Here is an 8979-nt window from a genome sequence, read left to right on the forward strand (position 1 = left end):
CCAATTGTTAAAATCACAACTTATAATTTTAAACGATGTTAGTGGTGGCAATAGTAAAAATGACGTCACCAGAGAACCAAAATACCGTTAACCCAAAACACAAGCAGAGAGCAGACGCAGAATTGACACGCTCTTCCGCCGGACTAAACTGAGTCAGGACTAAACTGAGTCAGGACTAAACTGAGTCAGGACTAAACTGAGTCAGGACTAAACTGAGTCAGGACTAAACTGAGTCAGGACTAAACTGGGTCAGGACTAACTGAGTCAGGACTAAACAGAGTCAGGACTAAACTGGGTCAGGACTAACTGAGTCAGGACTAAACTGAGTCAGGACTAAACTGGGTCAGGACTAAACTGAGTTAGGACTAAACTGAGTCGGGACTAAACTGAGTCAGGACTAAAGTGGGTCAGGACTAAACTGTGTCAGGACTAACTGAGTCAGGACTAAACAGAGTCAGGACTAAACAGAGTCAGGACTAAACAGAGTCAGGACTAAACTGAGTCAGGAGCAGAGACCAGGTACGAGCGTATCGTCTCAGAGACAGCAGTGAGGACCCACCAGATGGCGCAGAGACCAGTTATGAGCGTATCGTCTCAGAGACAGCAGTGTGGACCCACCAGATGACGCAGAGACCAGTTATGAGCGTATCGTCTCAGAGACTGCAGTGAGGACCCACCAGATGACGCAGAGACCAGGTACGAGCAGAGACGTTGAGGTTGCTGCTGACGGCGCAGGCGCTGAGGGCGTTGCAGAGCTGCAGGGCGGGGGACACGAAGCTGTAGCCTGTACCTCCCGGGGAACATTCCACTCCTGCAGCAGTGGATATGAGTTGGTTATATTGCATAAATATCGACACAAGCGGAAATGAATATGGATGAGTCATATTGTTCAAATAGTGACACACTTTCTTACTCACGTCACACGAGAACAGATCGGAAGTGGCAAGGATTCATTCCTTTAATATGAGCCACGCTTTGTCAGGGTGATTCACAATAGGTACAAAGCTAGGCTAGGTAAAGCTAGGGATGTTCCGCACTAAGAAGATCGCATCGCAATATTGACACATTCTTGCTCATTTCTTTGAGTGTGCAGCAGGTGACATTGTCAATTATGAAAACTATTTTTTGATTTGATGATTTTTTGTTGAAGAAAAAATCGTCAAACAATTTTCATTTGATTTACAACCGGAAACGAGTGGGCCCTTTTGAGGTTCAAACTTATACATGAACTTATTTATCAAACAGTTGACTTGAAGGAACACGAAAAATAGGATGCGAATAGTTAAAAAAAAATTCGTTGGCACTATTAAACTTACCAGGTTGTCGAAAAAGTGCAGGATTAGCGGCGAGAAGCGACACGAGAGCTTTCGTCACGCATAGCGTCTTACATGAAGACCCTGTGGAATAAAAATTCATTCATTATAATAAGCATAATAATAAGCATAATAATAATTATAATAATAATAATAAGCATAAGCAGTTCATTATAATAAACTATTAATAATAAAAATTCATTCATCAGTCATTAATAGTTTACCTGATCAAGGCATTTAGATCTAGAGAGTTTAAATACCAGGATTTAATGTTCGATAATATTTAGATTTAGAACCATAAAGTATCTAGATCTGGAGTTTTAAATTACCTAGAAATATTCTGGTTAGATCTAGGTAATAGGTAATATTTAGATCCATTAATATTTAGGAGTTACCAGCAAAATCTACCTAAATCTCTATCGTTATAGCATTTATATGTTATAGGATTAAGGTTAAGATAGACAGACGTTGTGATAAAATGCAGATTTTTTGAGTACCAGTAAATAATTCTTATAATGTGAATTATTAGAAAAATATTAATTATAATTATTATTATAGGTGTATAAGATTATATTATAAGGCTATATCACCAGGTAATTAATATCTTCTGCATGCATACTATTAAAAATAGTAACGAGTTTGTCAGCCAATCACTGATGACTTCTCAAGTAAATCACACCAATCACAGACGATTAATAGTCCGCTACATGTTTGATGATAACGGCCTTGGAGGTCTAATGAATATATTATACTATAAATATAAAATGTATATATGAATAAAATATTATTATTATACTATTAATAATTATTAGAAAGTCTAATGAAAATATTATATTGTAAATATAAAATAAATATAAAGATAAAATATTATTATTATACTATTAATAATTATTAGAAAGTCTAATGAAAATATTATATTGTAAATATAAAATAAATATAAAGATAAAATATTATTATTATACTATTAATAATTATTAGAAAGTCTAATGAAAATATTATATTGTAAATATAAAATAAATAAAAGAAAATATTTTTATAATACTATTTAAAATTATTAGGAAGTCTAATGAAAATATTATATTGTAAATATAAAATAAATATAAAGAGAAAATATTATTATTATACTATTAATAATTATTAGAAAGTCTAATGAAAATATTATATTGTAAATATAAAATAGATATAAAATGAAAATATTAGTATTATAATTATAAGAGCTTCAGGTCCGACAGAAAGACTTTCTAATTATTAGAAAGTCTAATGAAAATATTATATTATAAATATAAAATGAATGCAATAAGAAAATATTATTATTATAATTATAAGAGCTTCTTGTCCGACACTCACCCGTAGCCTGGGCCCGCGTGTCGCCAGGTCTCTGGTGTAGGTCCCAGGGTCCCAGGTCGTCCCGTGTTGGGCTTTGCAGTAGAGAATCTTGGCCCAGTCTTAGACCCGACAACGGGTCGCTGGACTTCCCAAAAGCTTTGCTTGTTGAACAATCGGAGTCTTCGCTGTCCCATGCAGCGGCCAGCAGATGCTGAAACATGTAAGTAGTGTTTCAGTGTACATTTCACAAAATCGTCACAAAAACGGTTTCACAAAAAGTTAAAAAAACATCGAGCTATGCTTGCAAAAATGATAAAAGTTCAGCACCTCGCCCATCATTACGCACATCAGCTGGCGTAAACCATGGAAGATTAAATCGTGAAATAAAATAATTATTAACAGGACGATACGGTCAGCAGCGTGGCGGTCTCCTTACAGCATCCGTTGTACAGCTCAAGGGGAACCTCAAGTATTTAAAACGTAAAGGATTACAATCATAAAAAAATATAACTCAGTACTTAAATGAGAAAATGCGCTAGAAATAGTAATAAATATTTAAAAGTTTTTCATTGGATGGCTCTGGTTAACTCGACCCTGAAGGAATAAAATCATACTCTATCATCAAAGAACCTCAAGCATGAAAACCATAAAGAATTACAATCGTGAAATAAAAATAATTATAAATAATTGCGAGTCTGCTACTGGATAGCACTGGTTAACTCGACCCTGAAGGATTAAAATCATGCTTCATCATCAAAGAACTTCTAGAATTAAAACCATAAAGGATTACAATCATAAAATAAAAATATTTACATATAAATAATTGCATATCTTGTATTGGATTACACTGGTGAACTCGATCTTGAAGGATTGAAATCATACTTCACCGTCAATGATGCATTCGAGTCGAAAATTTTTTTAAATATTGTACTGGGGTAGCATCGGCTAACTCGTGAATGATATGAAATACCATGACTTTCCAGCTGTTCATTTGTCATTATGTCAAATGAACGATGTCATTAGTCCTAATATTATAAATAAGTAATCTTAAAATGGTGCGTAAATATCAGACTTCGACAGACATTATTTATATATAAATCACGGTAATGAACCTAACATAGCTTGCATGCTCAGCGAGAAGAAATAAAAACAAACTCTAACAACATCATAAATCAACACAAATGAAAAACCTGATTCGCATGTCCACCGAAAATAGAAACACAGATTAAGAATAATAATTTAATCCTGACCTTGACCTATGACCCTCCCTCTCTGACTTAAAACCCCTCCTTTCTTGGCCTACTTGGAATGATAACTACTTCCTACTTCNCACCTGTCTCTTATACACATCTAGATGTGTATAAGAGACAGGTATGGAGATGCGCAGTCCATGAAAGAAAAGGCGGAATTCTAGAATTGCTGGTTTGTATAATCAATATAGGTCCATTTGGGTTACATTACTTGTGCAATACAAAACTATTGTGATGAGTCAAAGAAATTAACACTTCTTACGGGTAAAGGTGGAATTTTAGGGAAGCTGGTTCAAATAGTAAATTTCCGTCCAACTAAGTTACTTGTTTCATTCAAAAATATTAGACAAGCTCGAATAAAATAAATGATTAAATTTTAGCTTTTCCGATCAATTTTCGAGTCCGTATCTCCGTCAGCCAATCACTGACGACTTTCCAAGCTAGACACACCAATTATAGACCAGAAATTGGCGCTCTGTGAAATTAAGCGAATTTTGAGAGTTCATTCATTACCTTTTTGCGCATTTCCACCCTGCCAAGCGCGCACTAGCGCTGACGTTATCAGTGGCATAATTTTAATTACATAAATTTCAGTAAATTTGCTAATAATTTGAATAACCTGAGTGGTGCGGGCGAGAGCCGTCATCCTTGTGTCAGGAGTCTCAAGTACGTGTGCCTCTAGAGGCTCCCTGCGATCAGGTAAGCCTTCATCACCGCGGTCACAAGAGGCGGCCACTCCGCCCTCCACATCTGTGGGGAATAAAATTCTGTGTAGTACTACACTAAAGAATCACGGTTATTCGCTAAAAAAACTGTATTATACACAATAATTATTAATAAGATATGCTTCATCGTACCTAAAAATAGAACCATTATAATTGACAAATAAATGATTTATTGTACCAAAGAATAGAACTGAAAAATAGTATACAATTCTAAAATAAGTATAGTATAGTATATGACAAATAGCATAGAAATTCATATTGGCAAATAAATACTTCATCGTGCCCAACGATAGAACTATTCATATTGGCAAATAAATGCTTTATCGTACCAAACAATGACAAAAAACAAGTGTCACTTAGGTATACTGCAAGTACCTCAATTGCCTCGATGCTACTCACAGTACGGTTATACTTACTGATACAGTTATTGGCTGTCAATCAGGGTTGGCAATGATTAAATCAAAATGATTAAATCATGTGATTAAATCACTGGATTTTTTTATAAAAAAATCACGATTTTTTTATTTTTTCGATTTTTTTGATTTTTTCATATATTTAAATATATTGAGTGGCAGTCTTTAATTTATATTGAGGTATTGTTATTCATGGTTTAGTATAAATCTGTCTCTTATACACATCTAGATGTGTATAAGAGACAGACCTTGGCCTGTTGGCCATTATTGAAGGCAATAAGTGCCCTTTTTAGCCATCCATTATGATCCATATACTGTTATTGTTAGTAGGCTAATTGCAACATAAAAAAATAACACTTCAAAAAGACAAAAAAGTTGAAAAAAATCAAAAAAATCAAATAAATAAAAAAAATCATGAAAAAATAAAAAAAAATCATTGATTTTTTTATTTTTTTGATTTAAAAAAAAATAAAAATAAATCACCAACCCTGCTGTCAATTACTTCAGTCATTCAATTGAATCAATTATATTCCTGACACAAAAAACAAGTTGTCTAACCGAACGTATGGTTGGCTGACGTCAGTCATGCAATTCAATTACATTTTTAACAGAATAAAAGTTGTTTAACTGAACGTATGGTTGGCTGACGTCAGTCAAGCGATTCAATTACATTTTTAACACAGAAAAAAAAGTTGTTTAACCAAACGTATGGTTGGCTGACATCAGTCAAGCGATTCAATAACACTTTAATAGAAAAAAAAAATTGTTTCACCGAACGTATGGTTGGCTGACGTCAGTAATGCAATTCAATAACATTTTAAACAGAAAAAAAGTTGTTTAACTGAACGTATGGTTGGCTGACATCAGTCATGCAATTCAATAACATTTTCAACAGAAAAAAGTAGTCTCACCGAAGTCAGGGTCGCAGAGCAGGACAGAGGCACCCAGCATGTCCTTGCGGGTGAAGGGTATAGGCGGGGGCAGCGAGCTGGGGTCCAGCCCTGCCAGGAGGGCGGCGCCCCCGACGCGGTCCCCTCCACTAGCGCCAGAGAACAGCGAGCAGCTCTCCTTCAGGTCAGCCTCAGACAGAGACAAGTCGTCGTCTGGTCAAAGAAAACTATTTTATTGTATATAATAATATATATTATAAGATTTATCGTGTTGTCTAATAATATTATGTTTTATTATATGGAAATTACCTATTTGTATTCCCATTATAAGAATGGTATATAAATGTATAACCTTGTATTTGAACAATTAATAATGATTCGCCTCATAAGACCATAGTTAGATTTATAAAAAAAGCAGGAAAATGAAAATCATAAAAATAAGCTGAAAAATAGAAGCAAAAAAATGTAGGTATAAAATATTTAGAAATCTAAAATTAAAAGAAAACATTCACAAAAAGTAAGTCTTACCCTCCATAGTAGCCAGAGGGGCGGGCGGGAAGTCAGCAGGTGCCCCTAAGAAGGACCTGACGTCAGGCTCGTCGTCGTAGCTGACGCCTCCAGCAGGAGGGCGGAGGGCGCCGCGGGGCATGGACGAGTGGAAGCGTTCACACATGGCGCACAACACGTACGTCCCGCCTGCACGGTGGCGGTGGGGTGGTGGTGGTGGTGGTGGTGTGGTGGTGTGGTGGTGTGGTGGTGGTGGGGTGGTGGTGTGGTGGTGTGGTGGTGGGGTAGTGGTGGTAGTGAGGTAATGGTGGTGGGGTGGCGGACGTGGGTGGAGAAGATAAGATAACACAGGTGTGATAAGCGGAACAATAGATAAACGAATATCGTTGTGAATCTTACCCTATCCGTAAGTATCAATCAATAATATAATACTGATATTATCAAGAAATAAAGCTAAATGCATAATCGTCTGACGTCAGTCAACGAGTAGGGAACTTAAGCCTAAATTTATTTAAAGTTGTAAGTTCCTCTGGAAGAACAATTTTCCAGAACACACCTGTAATACATACATCTACAGAGAATACACCTGTACTGTTACATCTGTACATACACCTGTAATACAGAATACACCTGTACTGTTACATCTGTACATACACCTGTAAAACATACATCTGTAATAACCTGTAACACATACATCTGTAATACAGAATACACCTGTACTGTTACATCTGTACATACACCTGTAACACATACATCTGTAATACAGAATACACCTCTAAACAGCGAGTATCGAAACCAAAACTGTTCTGATCATCGTTGATTTCTGTGAATGCTGGCGTTGACGAGATAAAAACCTCCTAACAGAATAATTAACTTATGTCAGAAGCTGCAGTTTTCACAATAAATGGCTGCCTTACTTTGGGAATCTTAGTTTTCAATATGGGCATTTTTGTACGTAGGTAGTTTATGTGCTTAAAAATCTTAGTTTATAAATGCAAATAATTGCGATGCCAAGCAACATTTTTTAACGAGGAATGAAACGTTTTTTATTGTATTATCTGTTTAATTGCCTGCGGTTGTTCAGCTGAAAATAACAACTAACCCTGCACTGTACCACAGCAAGGACCGCATTAACAACTAACCCTGCACAGTCCCACACGCGGCCCCTGGCAAGGACCGCGCGCAGCCAGGGTGCGCAGAAGTGTAATGGTATCTCCTGTCCCCGATAAGGTGCTGGCAGATATCACAGAGCGTCATGTCCCCCACAGATCCTTCGTCAGAAACATCGATCCTGACGCCAGCGCTGCTGTCTCCTGCAGTGCCGCCCCTGCCGACGCCTGTCAGGAGACCCAAGTGGCTACGAGACCATCGAGACGTTCCTCTCATGCTGCGTTCACCGTTGAACTGCAATAGTGAAAAACGAGGCATTCTTCACTATTTCATTCTTCATTGTTTTATTTGATGCATCAATTCATAATCATGTGGGTACTATAAATATCTTCATGGTTTAACTAAACGTTTTTTCAAAATTGAGACGTTCCTCTCATGCTGCGTTCACCGTTGAACTGCAATAGTGAAAAACGAGGCATTCTTTATTGTTTTAATTGCTGCATCGATTCATAATCATTCAAATACTATAAATATCCTCATGGTTTAACCAAACGCTTTTCAAAATTTCGTTGGAGACACTTTTCAAAATTTTGTTTTCGGTATATAGCAAATGGCATATTTGAATTGAACTGCAAGATCAATCAAAATGGAACAAAATAGTACATAAAATAGAATACGTACACAATCCTTTAAAAAAATGTATTCATTAAAAAAGATTAACGCCATGGCATAGTTTAAGAAGAAAAGAAATATTGGTCAACTTCAATCAGATAATTAGGTTGTCAAACGAAATCAATTATGCAAAAACTTATTTAAACGCTAATAAACAAATTTAATAAAACATAAAAACGCAATAAAACTTGACTTAGTTCATTGATATAAGAAAATCGACCGCAATTGCGTCAAAAGGCAGTAATCACTTAAATTTTAACATAATCAGAATGAAGAAGCAATTTGTCAAAACTACTACCACAGAGTTACATTAGTTTTATCACAAATATGACGAGCACACATCATTGAAATAAACTTCAAAGAACATAAATGAAGACCAAAAACAAAAAAGACTCAACCGCATTCCTTGATAGCAGATATAAATTTAAATTACCACCCGCAGACTTCACTAAATTATTCTACACACTTGCTTTCCTATTCACAAAAAGATTGCATTTAATGTTTTATATAAAACTCTAATTATATAAAACATATAATGGCAGTCGGCATAAACCTCGTATATGCCGTATTAGTATACCCCGAATAATTTACGTATCTTCACTATATTTGCATAGCTCTCATACTCAAAAATTAAGGAATAATTCCAATTGAAAATATCAAGTAATTAAAAATTTCAACTAATTGAAAATATAAAATAATGGAAAACATCAAATAATGTAAAACATCAAATAATGGAAAACATCAAATAATGGAAAACATCAAATTATTTAAAA

At 35.6% G+C, this 8979-nt stretch overlaps 1 long non-coding RNA gene across 1 annotated transcript; it reads right to left on the minus strand.

Moving 5' to 3' along the window:
- Positions 1-679: 679 nt before the first annotated feature.
- On the minus strand, positions 680-2846 carry LOC108679791. The gene is made up of 3 exons (XR_001931396.2): positions 2661-2846; positions 1317-1397; positions 680-811 (listed from the first exon to the last, which is right to left on the minus strand). It is a non-coding gene; the product is annotated as an uncharacterized LOC108679791 (long non-coding RNA).
- Positions 2847-8979: the final 6133 nt, after the last annotated feature.

This window comes from Hyalella azteca, unplaced genomic scaffold (genome assembly GCF_000764305.2).
Source record: "Hyalella azteca isolate HAZT.00-mixed unplaced genomic scaffold, Hazt_2.0.2 contig17367, whole genome shotgun sequence".
In the NCBI taxonomy this organism is placed as follows: domain Eukaryota; kingdom Metazoa; phylum Arthropoda; class Malacostraca; order Amphipoda; family Hyalellidae; genus Hyalella; species Hyalella azteca.